The 18,954-nt window shown below is 44.2% G+C and overlaps 1 protein-coding gene across 2 annotated transcripts in view; it reads left to right on the forward strand.

Moving 5' to 3' along the window:
- The first annotated feature begins 836 nt into the window (after positions 1 to 836).
- The window catches only part of LOC139537051 (serine/threonine-protein kinase PAK 3), a 57,909-nt gene continuing 39,791 nt past the window's right edge, over positions 837 to 18,954 (forward strand). For both annotated transcript variants that reach the window (XM_071337888.1, XM_071337889.1), the window contains exon 1: positions 837 to 1,039. The gene's annotated coding sequence lies outside the window, so the exon portion shown is untranslated. The remainder of the gene's footprint in view (positions 1,040 to 18,954) is intronic.

Here is an 18,954-nt window from a genome sequence, read left to right on the forward strand (position 1 = left end):
TGCTCAGCCAGCCAGCCAATCACAGGTGAGCAAGGGGAAAAAGATGACATCATAGGCAAATTAGGGCAAATGGAGTGAGTCTGTGGTTTGTCATCACCGCCCATCCAGGAAGTCAGAGAGAGAGAAATGATTATCTACCTAATTATTATGTAATTATTACCTGCTTCACTTGCTTTGGCAATGTTAACATATGTTTCCCATGCCAATAATGCGCCTTGAATTGAATGGAATTGATAAATAGCATCTATCAGAGACTGGTGAGGCTGCAAAGAGAGAAAGCACAGTCTACGTTAGCTGCCTTCCTCTGTCTGGGGGACAACTACAGTCCACTATGGTTGTAGACCATAAGACTGGCAGGGTCCAGGAACTGTAAGGGAACTGTAAATCAAATAGTCAACACATTTATGCAGCATGATATTGATAGCATTTAAATGAAACCTGATATTGTGAAACTATTTCCAACTGAGTGTTAATCGTTGCAGGTCTAATTCTTGCCGTAAGAAATAACACAGAAATAATTGTGAAGGTATACAGGTATTGTTACTGTATGTCTATATGTAATGTGCACAGTTCTGGGAAGTAGCACATGTAAATAAAGTTAGAACTAGCAAAATAAGGAGGAAAATGTTTTAGCCATTCAGACTTGAGAGTGGTAGATAAAAAGAGATAGCTATTGAAATATAATCCACCCTTCCTCCTGTCTCTCGCTGAGCTAGTTTGGTCTGTGAAACAAAATACCAACTGTGTCTGCCTCTCTCTCTGCCTCCTCCCCCAGAGCTGCTGCCTTCATTAATATGCCACCTCCCAGCCAATGGACTGAGCAAGGCGGATGACATCATGAGCTAGGGAACAGTGAGCAGCCAGTGAAGCGTCCAGCCTGCCGAACAAGACTGAGTTTAGGGTCAGGAACCGGTCTGACAAGAGAATGGCAATCCTGCCTGTTAACTGTCAATAGGACTATACAGTTAAGGATGAACCTACCAGAATACTGGATCCAAAGGCGACACACCGAACAAGAGAATGTCAAGACATATTTCAGGTAATCCCTTGTCTGTGTATGCGATAGGATATGTGGATATGAGAGGGAGGTGGGCTGTGCATGTGGGGAGTGCTTTGTAGCCTTATTTCCTTCATCCCTGCATTCTGCCTTGCTGGAGAGGAGGAGGAGAAGGCAGCTGTGTTTATCTACGTTGTGTCTTATCACAGAGAGAGAGGAAATGGATGCCTGCATCTGTGTGGATTGGCTTTCAATGCCATTACTGGCCAGCTCAATGTTATCAACCCGCCATCCCCTCCCTCCTTTCCTGGATTTTATGGACCCATCCACCCTTGTGTTTCCAAAAAAGCATCTTTGTTGATGTGAGAGCCTGAATCGGTGGCGTTTGTTAGAGCCGTGTGTGTGTGTGTGTGTGTGTGTGTGTGTGTGTGTGTGTGTGTGTGTGTGTGTGTGTGTGTGTGTGTGTGTGTGTGTGTGTGTGTGTGTGTGTGTGTGTGTGTGTGTGTGTGTGTGTGTGTGTGCGTGCGTGCGTGCGTGCGTGCGTGCGTGCGTGCCAGCCAGCCCTGTAGCAAAGCAGCAGCTGCAGTGGCAACACGGTAACAAAAAGAGGAAATGCTATTTTGGGTGCTAAGGTGCAAGGCTGTTCGAGGCTTTGCGAGGCTGTGCGAAGCTGTGCGAAGCTGGCGGATGGATCTGAGCTGTAGATGCTGTGGATGGGGATGGGGAGTGATGGATGGTTATTATGTGCAAAGGGATGGCCCTTTGTTATCTCTGGGCTGTTGCCTCTGGCCCCACTGTTTTAGAGAGGTTTTTTGTTGTTGAGATGATTGATTTTTTCTTCCTCTTTCCACACATAGACACAGAGAGCTCTGTCTGTCTCCTGCTTTAAACATGTATGTGTGGAGTTCTTTCATGGCGGCCCTGCCGGCTGTGGTGACACAGGGAGATATACAGCGTCTGGTCACCTGACAGCGATGGGGATGGGGGCGGGGGGCTGCTCTTGTGGGAGCTGAGCGATCCTGCCTCAGTGAGGAAGGGAGTGGGATTGGGTCAGTCAGTCATCTATCCATTCTATCCATCACAATCGGCTGCTGTTCATTTACACGCTGGTGTCAGGGCAAGATAGGAGTAGGGCTGAGAGGACGGGTGAGAGATTCCACTTCTTCCTGGACGCACAGTCATCCCCGTGTTTGTGTGAAGCACAACCTTCTGGGAAAGCTGTTCTCTTTTAAAAAAGGATGCTGGGAACGCATCTGGGTGACAGTGGAGTAAGGAAGAGGAGGATGTGGGAATGAGTGCTAATCCATGTGTGTGTGTGTGTGTGTGTGTGTGTGTGTGTGTGTGTGTGTGTGTGTGTGTGTGTGTGTGTGTGTGTGTGTGTGTGTGTGTGTGTGTGTGTGTGTGTGTGTGTGTGTGTGTGTGTGTGTGTGTGTGTGTGTGTGTGTGTGTGTGTGTGTGTGTGTGTTGGGCTGTAGTGTTGATGCAGACATCAGGAGTGTTACATCTATTCAATATCCACCCGAACACTTGCTCCATCTCTCTCTGCTCCTCACTGACAACAATTACACAGAGCTAGCACAAACCTCTAGCCCTCACATACCCTCATTGTTGCTATCAGCACGTGGCCCATAAAATCAGGAACCACTTCAGCTTTTAAGAGGAGCTCTTATTTTTTTGTGTGTGTGAAAGTTCTCTCATCGCAAGTCAACAAGTAAACATAGATCCAGCAGGCCATTCTAATTCCCTCTGGGGTTTTTTAGCTGTTCATGTGGAGCCATATAAACACTATGATTAGACCAGCTGTTTATCTACAGTGTTATCTATTGAAACTGAAGACCTCTTGTCACAGTCGTCCTTAGGTGGTTGCTGGGTGACAGAGAGTGGCAGACAGACAGACAGACAGACAGACAGACAGACAGGCAGGCAGGCAGGCAGGCAGGCAGGCAGGCAGGCAGGCAGGCAGGCAGGCAGGCAGGCAGGCAGGCAGGCAGACAGACAGACAGACAGACAGACAGACAGACAGACAGACAGACAGACAGACAGACAGACAGACAGACAGACAGACAGACAGACAGACAGACAGACAGACAGACAGACAGACAGATGTTGTTGATGTGTGACAGAGGGAGAACAGACCGGAGGAGAGGCTGTGTGTAATAGTCCTTCAGAGAGGTTGTGTGTGTGTCTGTATCCACACCTTCCACTGTAGTGTTTGTCTGGAGTCACAGGGTGTTTCTCAATTTGCATACTACCATGCTCCACACTCTTATGCTCCGGGTGCATTCTCCGAGGACGTTCTCTTGTGGAGAACGCGTCAAACAATACATTTGAGAAGCACTCATATTCTCCTTACTGTATTATCTCACTCTGCATCTCCCATTCACTGAACCTTCTTCCAGCCTGGACAATGGCAACAATAGAGACTAAACAAAATATACACAAAGCAAACGTTTTACTGAATAATTTTCAGCCAACTATATGTGAATCGTAATAATCTAGCTAGCTAGCTAGTTAAACAGGCAAAAATGATCTAAAACTAATGTTATGCAAGGTAGATGTCAATTCTTCATGGGTAGCTAGCTAGCTAACTGTCACAGCTAGCCAGTTAGCCCTATTGACTTACTATGGCTTGCGATCTACGCTCACTACAGTGGGTATTGTAGGCAGTAAAACATGCCGAAATTAACACAGCATGTATTTATTACCGTATCAAGATAAAATATTGTAGTCAGGCAACCTATGACATGTGAATGAGAATCATTTAATTCCGAAGTCAAAGTTTATTTTCTCTCGCTTCAGCTCAAATAATGGCTACCATTGATTTCAAGAAATGTAGCGTAATTAGTTTTTTACCTGGTTGCGTCATTTGTAAAACTTCTGTTGATGCATGCTTAAAAATATGTACAAGCGGAGTACGCGTTCGCATACTTTGATTTGGACTCGCACTCTGACCCTCCCGTTCTCCAATTTGTGTGCTCAGAGCACAGTAGTATGTATTTTGAGAAACTCCCACAGTGTCTGATCCCAGGGAAATGCTGTAAATTACATATGTATTAGTATTTTGAAAGATGAGACGTTGATGATTATAATAAATGCCGCTTTGATGTCATACAAGCAAGCCAAACACCTGTGAGTCTAAATGAGCATTTCACATTTTCATATGTAATATAGTGTCAACGTTTATGATCACTATGTTTGACATATAGTTACAAGATGACATGGCGTCATACCCTGGGATGTCCTGACCAGAATGAGACCGTTTGTTGTATTGTGAAGAAAATTTGCCATGGAACAAGCATCGGAATGCACTTATGACTCCATTCTATGCACACCAAAATTACAATCTGCTTCTCTGAATTGCCTTGTGAAAGCCTAACAATGTAAGATCATATTTTATAATTTAGCTAGTCATGTTGGCAATAGAACACGATTTCAAATTATGCCCATCTGACCCAGATTACGATTTATAATGGACCGTTTTTGGATTAAATAAACAACAACAGTAATTGTGTAAGGCGGGGATGTAGTGTTGTGTTCCAAACAAAACAACTGCAAGTGTGCTTGCTGTAGTTCCTTAACGGCACCGCTAGGAGAGCTCAAAAAAGCACCTTATAGTTGCTGACTCTTCTTTGAGTTATAAAAGTGAATTGGAATTACTTAGGAACTGTGCACACCATCATAAATTGTTCTGAAATCGTGTCTGTACTTAGTGACAGATACAATTAGCATTCCTGAAACCTTATTTTGTTGAAATATATTTGGATCTCTGACAAATTAAGCTTTTTGATTGCACCCAAATTGTCCAATTTAATTCATAGGATTCAGATAATATTCAATAAATATAGTACACAACATCCTATTTGGACAACTTCTTCCTACCAATGAGTAAAACATGAGGAATCCCCCCCCAAAAATGTCAAAAGCCACCCACTTACCCCTAACACCCCATGCCAATCCCACCCCAACAACCAGTATACAGTATCAGTTCTCTATATTTGACAAGCAGTATGAAGCTGTGGCTTGGAGTATTGCTTCTCCATACTATGTCATGTATTCCTTGTGAATCTGGTGATGTTTTTTCGCTTGCATTATTTGCCATATAGTGTGAACGTACCAGGTATTGACCACTAAATGCAGCTGTTCCTGCTATACCGCCACAATATTTGATCCATCGTGCTGGTCTCTTGTCTTTATTAAATAGATCACAACATTTCCTTTGCAACCTTGGGTAGAAAAACAATAGATTTGTCTCATTATGAAAATAAATGGTATGGTCCTCCTCACAATTCAAGCCAGTCCTCCATGAAATGACATGGAACGTTTCACAAGCTCTAGTATGTCAATGCTTTATATTTTACCCTAGTGTGAATAAATCAAAAAGCCATGGCTAATAATAATTTGTTCGACTGGTATAGATCTACATAATCATGCATGGCTTTCCTTTGCAGAGTAGAAGGATAAACAGTGATGAGGGGAGACTTTGTGTGTGTGTGCACATGTGTGCACGTGTGTGACAGTGAGGGCTGTCATTATTGAAGAGTAGGACTGTGCGTGGTGCTGCTGAGGCTTATCCCCACAGGAGGGAGGCTGTGTAAACGGGGGCTTGATGAGGAGCTGGATGTAGAGGAGTCCACTGACAGTTTCTGCTTTGTGCTCAAGCCCAGGCTAGTGATCACTGAGCAGCAGTGACTATCTCCATCCAAATAAACACAACTTCTCCTGACACTAGAATAACAAGGCCCAGTGTTGCAGCTGTACAAAAAGGTCCACTCTCTGGCTCAGGATGCAACACCTTTGATTGGATAAGGAGGTTGCAGGACACCTGTGATTGGATGAGGAGGTTGCAGGACAAAAATGGTGGTGGTTAACCTCCTGGAGGCAGAAGAGAGGAGACTGGCTGTTCACCTCACTTCCCCCGTGCAGCTCAATGTGTCTCACCTTCATTGACTCCTCACACCTCCAGGCCTGACTGAACACATTAACCACATACTGTATGCTCATCGTGACTTAAGACACAATTAATTCAGTAGTCTCTCGGACCAACAGAGGCAACCAGATTTAGATCAGAACATATCAAATTCTTTAGGTCAGTTATACGAGTGAAATAAGAGATGAGATCAGAATAGGAGCCGTGTGTATATTATCCTGCACTAGTCTATTCATAAACAAACAACAAGCTTGTCCGACCTAGCCTACTGGTTGGCTGTGGCCTGGCTGCTTGTCCAATCAGGGTTGTGTTGTGTGTGTGTGTGCTGTATAGCGCTGTGTTCAGTTTGCTGTGCTACCTCAGGTCAGGACAGTATGGGGGTTGGTTGGTGAATGTAACCCAACACATGGGGCTTCTCTTACATCACCTCAGCCAACTGCTAACAAAAGCTCCAGAAGACCCAGCGCCTTGTCTCTGCCTGCTGCCTGTCAGCTGGCCATCTGAAATGTGATATTACATACAAATAGGCCTACAACCGTCTGCTTAGGATAGTAACGTAAAGCCTTATACCACTCTGGTGCTGACGACTGTTGGGCAGTGGGCAATGTGCTCTGCCAGAGTGGAGTAGGTTAGTAACGCTTTGGGCAGAGTGTAGTAGTGAAATGGCCGAGTCTTAAGAAGTGTGCTGTGCTCCAGTGTTGTAATGTGTGGAGCTGTAGTGTTGTGGTGCTAGGTGATATCAGGGCCATGGTCTGTGTACTGGATTAGCATGGAGGATTGAGGGCCATCTGGCCATTTTGCCTGAGAGAGGTGGGGGTGGAGGGAGGGTGTAGGAGGCACACTCGCACACTGACACATTGACCCCCCCCCCCAATCTTCATGCTCTCTGTCTGTTGCTGGTTGTTGGTGTGTGTTCACGTGCATGTGTGGGTGTGTTTGTGGTTTGTTGTACATTCATCTACAGTACCTACCTGCCACCCCTCATTGTGTCATGCAAACATAGACTGTAGACACTATGGTGTCTTTGAGGACAGGGCATGTTCAGTAAAGATCAGTCATCGGCCGCCATGGGAACCTGTGCAGCTTTAACCAATATCACATTTTACTAGACCACATCGGCCACACTGTGGTCAGACTACAAGCCTGCGAGGAGAGGACCGTTTGCATAGCACCTCACAGATGTAACCATGCCACCATCAGACTACTAGCTAACCATGCTATTCCAAAACCTCCCTTTTCATTTCAAAATCTACAATGATTGTTTCCTCTCATCGTGGTATTACGGGGAGGACTGGTAGCAGAGAAAAGTGGTGCTGGCCAATGACAGTATGGGGTTAATGAAGGATCGGCCCCAATCTGTTCCTGTACTACAGCAGGCCAGGCTGCGCATGTCTGTCTGATCCCGATGACTGACTAACTGACTACGATGGCTTATATGGCGAGAGAGGGAAAGACTCCCATTAGCTTTAGGTCCACTCCACAAGACCTACTTTCATCCACCGACTGCCATTCCATGTGATTCTAAATACTACTACCACTAATAATAGACACAGCAACACAACACATAGCACTCAAAATACCACAACGGTACTACTTTTAGGGTTACTAATACTGACATGAGACATATTAACACTTCATTCAATTAAAATGTGACGTTTCTAAACCGTAGCTAGCTCGTTGGTTAAGTAAGCGATAATCAACGAGGGGCTACGCGTTCTATGGAAAATAATGAACGGCGTGGACCACAACGCGCTAGCGGAGTGGAACTGACATTACGCTGAGTTGCATTATTGTCCAGAGAACGCATAGAGCCCCGAGTTGATTATCCCTTTTATACCATGGCTATAATTGAACACATTTGCCACTAGGAATGTGTTCATTTGCCAGGAGAAATGTTCAACATCCACTGAAGTAGCAAGCAATTTTAATATAGCTACAGTAGTTGCCTTGGTAACCAAACAAACATACTTGTTAGTTTAGCTAGCTAACCAAACCATCAATCCTAGCTTGCTATTATGAGAATCTAATTCAACAATAGCAATAATGTTTTCAATTCGACTTTTGCCTTCAAAAGCAGCTCAAAGAAAACATGTAAGAATTAACTATAGCCATTGAATTCTACTGTGCCGATATACCGTGCATTATAGCAAAATAATGCACACTCTAGAATGCCCTTCAAACCAATCAGAAACTATTATTTAGCAGCGGATAGAAAATCAAGCCATGGCACTGGCAAATGTCAAGACCGTTTACTCACGAACAAGTTACACCAGGTTCATATTTAATCCATTTGGCATATGATTATCTCTTTGTAATCCCAACATGAGACGAACACAACAACATGATCACTCATAAAAATCCATTAGGATAGTGCATGCAAATGTGAACAGTGTATCTGGGACATACTGTATGTATTCATATTCAAAAATGTAATATTCTCACTTTATGGTCCTCTGTAGCTCAGTTGGTAGAGCATGGTGTTTGGAACGCCAGGATAGTAGGTAAAAAAATATAGGAACCTTACCGCTAGCCATGATTGGCTGAGATAATGTATTAGCTTTACATGCCATGTAGCATGCTTCTGTCTATAACATGAGCTGGTAAGTATGTGTGGATAATCCTGTCTACCGCACCTTTTTTTGAAAGATATCATGAAGAACTGAAAAAGGTTTGGCTACTGCTCTCAACATTGCTGCCCTGAAGTTAATAATGCTATCGACAAAGCTCAGTGGGAAAACGTTGTGATGGACAACTTTCTGAAGGATGATCGTGCCATGCTGACTCTCTCTGACTGAAAATGAATCAAAGAGGAAATCCCTGATTTAGGTAAAAACATTTTCATTGAACCAGACATTGTTAGGGAAAAAACGGTGTCGTCATTAAATAAGTTGACCAAGTTTTGAAATCAGTGGAATGCCCAGTGGAAGCAGAGAGATGAATGCCAAATGAGGATAGAGTTCTAAAAGAGAACACAGAAAGAAGACTACTGTATAAAACACCTTTATCCGGATAACATCTTCAAACTAAGGGCAACCATGGCATCCATGACATAGGGAGAAGCGTTCATCCATATATCATCCATGTAACATACTATTTTTTCACGTAATCATGGCTCTCTCCAGATTTACTGTCCCCGTCCATTCAGCCAGTGGGGTTCACCGTCCATCGCGCGGACAGGATGAAAGAACTCTACAGGGGAAAGGTGGAGGTGTATGTTGCATGATTAACTACTCATGGTGTGATTGTGATAGCGTACAGAAATTCTAGTTATTTTGTTCTCCCGATCTGGAATAGCTCACCATCAAATGCACCCTCCAGGTGTCAGTACGAAGCCGAGGAAGTTTATCGAGCTACATGGAAGGCACTCTTTTCAGTCTTCACATGAAGGTTATGGTCAGGGAGCTGTTGAAGAACCTTTTGCACGTGCTGTATGTGTTCCTTCAGGGAGTGGGAGAAAATCAGGATGTCATCAAGGTAGACGATGAGAAAGCAGTTGAACATATCCTGGAAAACATTGTTCATAAAGGATTGGAAGATGGCGGGGGCATTGGTAAGGCATGACCAGGTATTCGTAGTGCCCTCGGGTGGTGATACGGACAAGGTTATATGCATTTCGCAGGTCGAGTTTAGTATAGATGTTGGCGCGGCCCAATTGTTCAAGGGTCGCTGGAATCAGAGGAAGAGGGAAACGGTTCTTGACCGTGACGTCATTCAGGGAACGGTAATCAATACATGGACGAAGACCACCATCCTTTTTTCCAATGAAGAAGAAGCTGGACGCAGCCGGGGAAGAAGGACAAATGAAACCGTTTGAGTGATTCATCAATGTAGTTCTCCATTGCCTTATTTTCCATGATAGATAGGGCTAAACACAGCCCTTCGGTGGGGACACTCCAGGGAGTAAGTCAATAGCACAGTCTCCTGGGCGATGTGGTGGCAGAGTGGAGGCCTTGATATTGCTTTAGACATTGTTGTACTGGGCGTATTCAGATGGTATGGTGGGTGGCACTGCCGAGGCAGAGTCCTCAATGGTGGTGGCTCTGCAGGGTAGGCTGAGACAACTGGAGAAGCAGGTAGAGGACCAGGACATTAGTTCACCTTGTTGCCACGAGATGGAAGGGTCGTGGCGACAAAGCCAGGGGTGTCCGAGGATGAGTGGCTGTTTGGGGGATGAGAGTTCCATGAGTTGAATGGTTTCGGTGTGGAAGACTCCAATCTGGAGGGTGACGCTCTGTGTCAGGTGCGTGATAAAGCCCGTGCCCAATGGCTGCCAGTCCCGGGTGTTATCCCTTAGGGGAGGGGTGACAGGTGTTAGATCAATGTCAAGCTCTTGTACTAGCTGGTGATCGATAAAATTACCTGCTGCTCCCGAATCTATCAAGCCTTCTATGTACTTGGTAACCCCCTTCACAGTTATCAATACTGGGACGGAGAATTGCCTCTGGGAGATATTTATAAATAAGGACACGCACTTGCATGGCAGCGGAGGGACCTTTCTCATCTCTCCGTGGGGTACGAACAGGGCAATGGCTGAGTAGATGATCTTTCCCTCCACAATATAGGCAGAGCCCTTCTTGGATCTGCTTTTGACGTTCGATACACGGGAGAAGAGCATGGCCCAACTGCATGGGCTCAGGAAGACTCGGACAGGATGACGGAGTCATGGAAAGAGAAGGTTTCAGGTTCCTGGGTGGCAGAGTTCTTTGGCGATGAGGTGGTCGATGGAGATGGACATATTAATGTATTGATTTAAATCCTGAAGGTCACCTCTACAGGCCAGCTCCGCCTGAAGTTCCCTGTTGAGCCCTCTTCGGTAGACGGTAAGTAAAGCAGCCTCATTCCATCCACTCCTTGCAGCCATGTTGAGGAACTCAAGGGCATACTCGGCAGCTGAATTACGAGGAGGTCTTCTATAGGACGACCAGAGGGAGAGTGATCGAATACCTCTTTGAAGAGGGTGTGGAAATGGGTCTCGGATCCGAGTTCTGTGCTGTTGGCAGTCCATATGGCGTTGGCCCAATCCAGGGCTTTGCCTGTGAGTAGAGACACAACAAAATCCACCCTGGTCTTATCGGTGGCGTAGTTAGTGGGGTTGTGCTCAATGTATTTGCTGCATTGCATCAGAAATCCCTGACATTTCCCAGGTGAACCGTCATATTTTCCAGGCATGGGTATGAACGAAGGAGGGCTATGAGTTACGATACCTGGGATCGGCGGAGTAGGGATAGGCTGGCAGAGAAGCTCCATAAGCTCCTCTTCCTTGGTTAGGCGCCGCTGTAGCTTCGCTGAATCCATTCCATTATTGGGTGAGGTATTCTGTACTGAACACTCAGGGAGAAAAAGGTGTAGATTCACACGCATAGCGCAGCAGATGTTTATTAAGCCTTCGCAGAAGGCAGGAATCGGGGTCACAGGCAGGCAATGGTCAAACACAGGTAGGCAGTCAAAAACAAACAATACCTCACAGCCATACAAACAGAAAGAACTGAACTAAATAGGGAGCTGATGAGACCAGGTGAGAAACGAACACAGGTGAAATAAATGAACAGAAATGAAAGACAGGGCTACGTTCCAGAACACAAAGAAACAGGGCTACGTTCAAGAACACAAAGAAAAAGAACAAAAGGTAGACTAAGAAAAGAAAAGCAGAACCTTACACAAACTGGAAACCGCATATCCTGAGGCTGTATTTATTGTAGCTTTAACTTCTTACGGCTGAAATCCCGCTAACGGGATCGATATGACAAAATTCAATCAACAGAAATCTCATAATTAAAATTCCTCAAACAGACAAGTATTTTACACCATTTTAAAGATAAACTTGTTGTTAATCCCACCACAGTGTCCGATTTCAAAAAGGCTTTACGACGAAAGCACACCAAACGATTATGTTAGGTCAGCAACTAGTCACAGAAAAACACAGCCATTTTTCCAGCCAAAGAGAGGAGTCACAAAAAGCAGAAATAGAGATAAAATTAATTACTAACCTTTGATGATCTTCATCAGATGACACTCATAGGACTTCATGTTACACAATACATGTATGTTTTGTTTCGATAAAGTTCATATTTATATCCAAAAATCTCAGTTTACATTGGCGCATTATGGTCAGTAATGTTTTGCTTCCAAAACATCCGGTGATTTTGCAGAGCCACATCAATTTACAGAAATACTCATCATAAATGTTGATGAAAATACAAGTGTTATACATGGAATTATAGATTCACTTCTCCTTAATGCAACCGCTGTGTCAGATTTTTTAAAAACTTTATGGAAAAAGCACACCATGCAATAATCTGAGTACGGCGCTCAGACACAAAAACAAGCCATACAGGTACCCGCCATGTTGTGGAGTCAACAGAAGTCAGAAATAGCATTATAAATATTCACTTACATTTGATGATCTTCATCAGAATGCACTCCCAGGAATCCCAGTTCCACAATAAATGTTAGTTTTGTTCGATAAAGTCCATCATTTATGTCCAAATACCTCCTTTTTGTTCGCGCGTTTAGGTCACAAATCCAAATTCATGAGGCGAGAGCACTAGGTCCAGACGAAAAGTCAAAAAGTTCCATTACAGTTTGTAGAAACATGTCATATGAGTTCTGTTATACTCACAGACATCATTCAAACAGTTTTAGAAACCTCAGAGTGTTTTCTATCCAAATCTACTAATACTATGCATATCTTAGCTTCTGGGCCTGAGTTGCAGGCAGTTTACTCTAGGCACCTTATTCATCCAAGCTACTCAATACTGCCCCCCAGCCATAAGAAGTTAATAAAGAAAATCTAAGGAAAACACTACCGAAGTTCTATGACATCTCCTGTGCTACTCGCTCATCGAGAACTTTGGACCATTGCTACTCCCTCTTCCAGGACGGCTCCCTCTTCCCCACCCTCCCTTTGGCAAATCAGATCATGCCTCCATTTTGCTCCTCCCCTCCTATTGGCAGAAACTTAAACAGGATGTACCCGTGGTAAGGAATGTTCAACATTGATCTGACCAATCGGAATCTATGTTTCAAGATTGTTTTGATCACATGGACTGGGAAATGTTCAGGGTTGCCTCAGAATAGTATTGACGAATACACTGACTAAGGGATAGAGTTCAACAGGAAGTGCATAGAGGATGTTATTACCACTGTGACGATTAGAACTTATCCAAACCAAAGACCGTAGATAGATGGCCACATTTGCGCAAAACTGAAAGTGCGAACTACCACGGTAAGGTGACTGGGAACATGGACTTGTACAAACAGACCAGCTATGCCCTCCGTAAGGCAATCAAAGAGGCAATGCGACAGTACAGGGACAAAGTGTAATCACAATTTAACAGCTCAGACACGAGATGTATTTGGCAGGGACTTCAGACGATCACAGATTATAAAGGGAAATCCAGCAACATTGCGGACACTGACGCCTCGCTCCTGGACAAGTTAAACACCTTATTCGTACGCTTTGAGGAAAACACAGAGCTACCAACACGGGCCACTGACGCTAACAAGAACTCTGAGCTCTCGTTTTTCATGGCCAACTTGAGTAAGACATTTAAGAGTGTTAAACCTTGCAAGGCTGCCGGCCTGCCAAGCTGCGTCCTCAGAGCATGTGCAGACCGACTGGCTGGAGTGTTTATGTACATATTCAATCTCTCCTTATCCCAGTCCGTTGTCCCCACTTGCTTAAAAATGTCCACCATCGTTCCTGTACCCAAGAAAGATACCTGGGGAGGACTGCCACCTGTCCTCCCTAGGTAACTGAACTAAATTACTATTGCCCTGTAGCACTCACTTCTGTCATCATGAAATGTTTTGAGAGGCTAGTTAAGGATAATATCACCTCCACCTTACCCGACACCCTAGACCCACTACAATTTGCATACCACCCCAACAGATCCACGGATGACACCATTGCCATCGCACTGCACACTGCCCTATCCCATCTGGACAAGAGGAATACCTATGTGAGAATGCTGTTTATCGACTACAGCTCAGCCTTCAACACCATAGTGAACTCCAAACTCATCACTAAGCTCAAGGCCCTGGGTCTGAAACCAGTGCAACTGGTTCCTGGACTTCCTCACGGGCCGACCCCAGATGGTGACGGTAGGTAACAACATCTCTGCCATGTTGATCCTCAACACGGGGGCCTCACAAGGTTGCTTGCTTAGCCCCCTCCTGTACTTCATGTTCACACATGACTGCGTGGCCACACACGTCTCCGACTCAATCAAGTTTGCTGACGACACAACAGTGTTAGTCCTAATTACCAACAACGAAGAGACAGCCTACAGGGAGGAGGTGAGAGCCCTGTCGGAGTGGTGCCAGGAAAATAATCTGTCCCTCAACATCAACAAAGGGAAGGAGCTGATCGTGGACTACAGGAGACAGAAGATGGAGCATGCCCCCATCCACATCGACGGGGCCACAGTGGAAAGGGTGAAAAGCTTCAAGTTCCTCGGTGTGCACATCACTGAAAACCTGAAATGGTTCATCCACACAGACCGTGTGGTGAAGAAGGCGTAACATAGTCATTGACACTGATCACTTTTAATAATGTTTATATACTGTTTTACCCACTTCATATGTATTCTAGTATATATTCTGTATTCTAGTCAAGGATCATCCTATATAACTACTACTGTACACACCTTTTCTATTTATATACTGTCCAAACTGTCTATACACATCATTATATATATATTATATATTTATATATATATATATATATATATATATATATATATATATATATATATATATATATATATATATATATACAGTGGGGAGAACAAGTATTTGATACACTGCCGATTTTGCAGGTTTTCCTACTTACAAAGCATGTAGAGGTCTGTAATTTTTATCATAGGTACACTTCAACTGTGAGAGACGGAATCTAAAACAAAAATCCAGAAAATCACATTGTATGATTTTTAAATAATTAATTAGCATTTTATTGCATGACATAAGTATTTGATCACCTACCAACCAGTAAGAATTCCGGCTCTCACAGACCTGTTAGTTTTTCTTTAAGAAGCCCTCCTGTTCTCCACTCATTACCTGTATTAACTGCACCTGTTTGAACTCGTTACCTGTATAAAAGACACCTGTCCACACACTCAATCAAACAGATTCCAACCTCTCCACAATGGCCAAGACCAGAGAGCTGTGTAAGGACATCAGGGATAAAATTGTAGACCTGCACAAGGCTGGGATGGGCTACAGGACAATAGGCAAGCAGCTTGGTGAGAAGGAAACAACTGTTGGCGCAATTATTAGAAAATGGAAGAAGTTCAAGATGACGGTCAATCACCCTCGGTCTGGGGCTCCATGCAAGATTTCACCTCGTGGGGCATCAATGATCATGAGGAAGGTGAGGGATCAGCCCAGAACTACACGGCAGGACCTGGTCAATGACCTGAAGAGAGCTGGGACCACAGTCTCAAAGAAAACCATTAGTAACACACTACGCCGTCATGGATTAAAATCCTGCAGCGCACGCAAGGTCCCCCTGCTTAAGCCAGTGCATGTCCAGGCCTGTCTGAAGTTTGCCAATGACCATCTGGATGATCCAGAGGAGGAATGGGAGAAGGTCATGTGGTCTGATGAGACAAAAATATAGCTTTTTGGTCTAACTCCACTCGCCGTGTTTGGAGGAAGAAGAAGTATGAGTACAACCCCAAGAACACCATCCCAACCGTGAAGCATGGAGGTGGAAACATCATTCTTTGGGGATGCTTTTCTGCAAAGGGGACAGGACGACTGCACCGTATTGAGGGGAGGATGGATGGGGCCATGTATCGCGAGATCTTGGCCAACAACCTCCTTCCCTCAGTAAGAGCATTGAAGATGGGTCGTGGCTGGGTCTTCCAGCATGACAACGACACGAAACACACAGCCATGGCAACTAAGGAGTGGCTCCGTAAGAAGCATCTCAAGGTCCTGGAGTGGCCTAGCCAGTCTCCAGACCTGAACCCAATAGAAAATCTTTGGAGGGAGCTGAAAGTCCGTATTGCCCAGCGACAGCCCCGAAACCTGAAGGATCTGGAGAAGATCTGTAGGGAGGAGTGGGCCAAAATCCCTGCTGCAGTGTGTGCAAACCTAGTCAAGAACTACAGGAAACGTATGATCTCTGTAATTGCAAACAAAGGTTTCTGTACCAAATATTAAGTTCTGCTTTTCTGATGTATCAAATACTTATGTCATGCAATAAAATGCAAATTAATTACTTAAAAATCATACAATGTGATTTTCTGGATTTTTGTTTTAGATTCCGTCTCTCATAGTTGAAGTGTACCTATGATAAAAATTACAGACCTCTACATGCTTTGTAAGTAGGAAAACCTGCAAAATCGGCAGTGTATCAAATACTTGTTCTCCCCACTGTATATATATATACACACACTACTGTTCAGTAGTTTGGGGTCACTTAGAAATGTCCTTGTTTTTGAAGGAAAAGCTATTTTTTTGTCCATTAAAATAACATCAAATTGATCAGAAATACAGTGTAGACATTGTTAATGTTGTAAATGACTATTGTAGCTGGAAACAGACGATTTTTTATGGAATATCTACATAGGCGTACAGAAGCCCATTATCAGCAACCATCACTCCTTTGTTTCAATGGCACGTTGTGTTAGCTAATCCAAGTTTATCATTTTAAAAGGCTAATTGATCATTAGAAAACCCTTTTGCAATTATGTTAGCACAGCTGAAAACTGTTGTTCTGATTAAAGAAGCAATATAACTGGCCTTTAGACTAGTTGAGTATCTGGAGCATCAGCATTTGTGGGTTCGATTACAAAATGGCCAGAAACAAATAGCTTTCTTCTGAAACTCGTCAGTCTATTCTTGTTTTGAGAAATTAAGGTTATTCCATGTGAGAAATTGGCACGAAACTGAATATCTCGTACAACGCTGTGTACTACTCCCTTCACAGATCAGCGCACACTGGCTCTAACCAGAATAGAAAGAGGAGTGGGAGGCCCCGGTGCACAACAGAGCAAGAGGACAAGTACATTAGAGTATATAGTTTGAGAAACAGACGCCTCACAAGTCCTCAACTGGCAAGTTCAACGAGAGAGGGCCAGTCAACGAGAGCATACAGGTCGCAGTGGTGGGTAGTATATGGGGCTTTGGTGACAAAATGGATGGCACTGTGATAGACACCATCCAGTTTGTTGAGTAGAGTGTTGGAGGCTATTTTGTAAATGACGTCGCTGAAGTCGAGGATCGGCAGGATAGTCAGTTTTACGAGGGTATGTTTGACAGCATGAGTGAAGGAGGCTTTGTTGCAAAATAGGGAGCCGATTCTAGATTTAATTTTGGTTTGGAGATGCTTAATGTGAGTCTGGAAGTAGAGTTTACAGTCTAACCAGACACCTATGTATTTGTAGTTGTCCACATATTCTAAGTCAGAACTGTCCAGAGTAGTGATGCTAGTCGGGCGGGCGTGTGCCAGCAGCAATCGGCTAGCCGGGAGATGGGCCTAGCTCCAGGCTAACTGGTGCTTGTTTCGGGACAGAGACGTTAGCCAGGAGTAGCCACTCGGATAGCAGCTAGCTAGCTGCGATGATCCGGTGTAAGGGTTCTTCCAGCTCTTACTGGATCATCCCCCTCCAAATGAATCTCCTCTCTGTGAATACCTACTCCCTAAACAGCTGTGTGTTTGTGTGAATACCAGTATGACGAGTGTACAGTATTACCCATGGAAAGAGATCACTTTAACACAACTGACCCAGAAGAAATGCCAGGAATGATTTTCCTGTTATTATTTTATTATTTAGTGGAAAATGAGTTTGAGCGGTCATTGAGTATAGAAACAATACTTCTATGTCTTTTTAGTTCATTTTGCATCAGATGAGCAAGTGGACACTTCTAGTTAGTCAGCTGGTTAGGGTTATCGCTAAGATGAACACTCCACTTGCTTTGTAGTGAATGACCTTGGGATTCACTGGGATCTCAGAGTAAAAAGAGTTAATTACACACACACACACACACACACACACACACACACACACACACACACACACACACACACACACACACACACACACACACACACACACACACACACACACACACACACACACACACACACACACACACACACACACACACACACACACCACATCCCACCTGCCACCTGTTCTGAGCTGCAGTTGAACTGTGGCTCATTGTGAATCTAATGGAGGTCTAGCGGCTGTATGCAAAGCAGGCCCAGTATCCCAGCAGCACCTAGAGGAGGGGGGACTCAGGAAGGAACTCTGGGAGGAGGTGGAGCTTCTAGGGAGAAAGACTGATATATCAGTCAGAGGAACAGAAAGACAGATTATACAGAATCAGAATCACATGGAGTCAATTATCTCTTACATTTCTAAGGGAATTGAATGAAAGAAGTTTAAATCTAAGAGCTTTCTTGTTCACGTACATTTCCCTCTTACATGATTATCTCTACATTATGGACATGAGGTAGCATTTACTCTACAAAAATACAACTATAGCCTATAGTTTGTACCCAGTGGATCAGTGTGGACCTCAGAGAGTTTTGGAGCTCTCTACCTTGAGACTGGTCCCTCTATTGGCCCTGGCTCCATCAAAGAGAGCCGTTGTTGTCAGCTGAACCCAGGACTGTTTTCTCTCTGTCTGTTCAAGTGAAGAGGAGGATAAAATAATCTTTTCATTCCTTCAATGACTTCTGCAGAACAACTGTTTCCGTGGTGACCTTGACAGGGAAATCACGCGAGAGGTGAGGGTTTGGGCTTTAAAGAGATGACATCTGCTGTGGTTTGGCCTGTGTGTGGTGGTCTGCTCTCCGCTGTGATCAGGGTCTGTGCTGTGCGCCCTCCCCTGTGCTGTGAGAAGAGAGCGTATGGAGAAAAAGGCTGTTGTTTTGACACGTCATTTTAGGCTTTGAAGTAACGCGTGTCTGAATACAAATGTACAAAATTAAAATAGGGATTTATTGTCATCCAACATTTTCAGAACTACGTAAAGCAAACATTCTGCACAGCTCGTCATCCTAGTCTCAAGA

Source organism: Salvelinus alpinus, chromosome 13 (genome assembly GCF_045679555.1).
Source record: "Salvelinus alpinus chromosome 13, SLU_Salpinus.1, whole genome shotgun sequence".
NCBI classification, from domain to species: domain Eukaryota; kingdom Metazoa; phylum Chordata; class Actinopteri; order Salmoniformes; family Salmonidae; genus Salvelinus; species Salvelinus alpinus.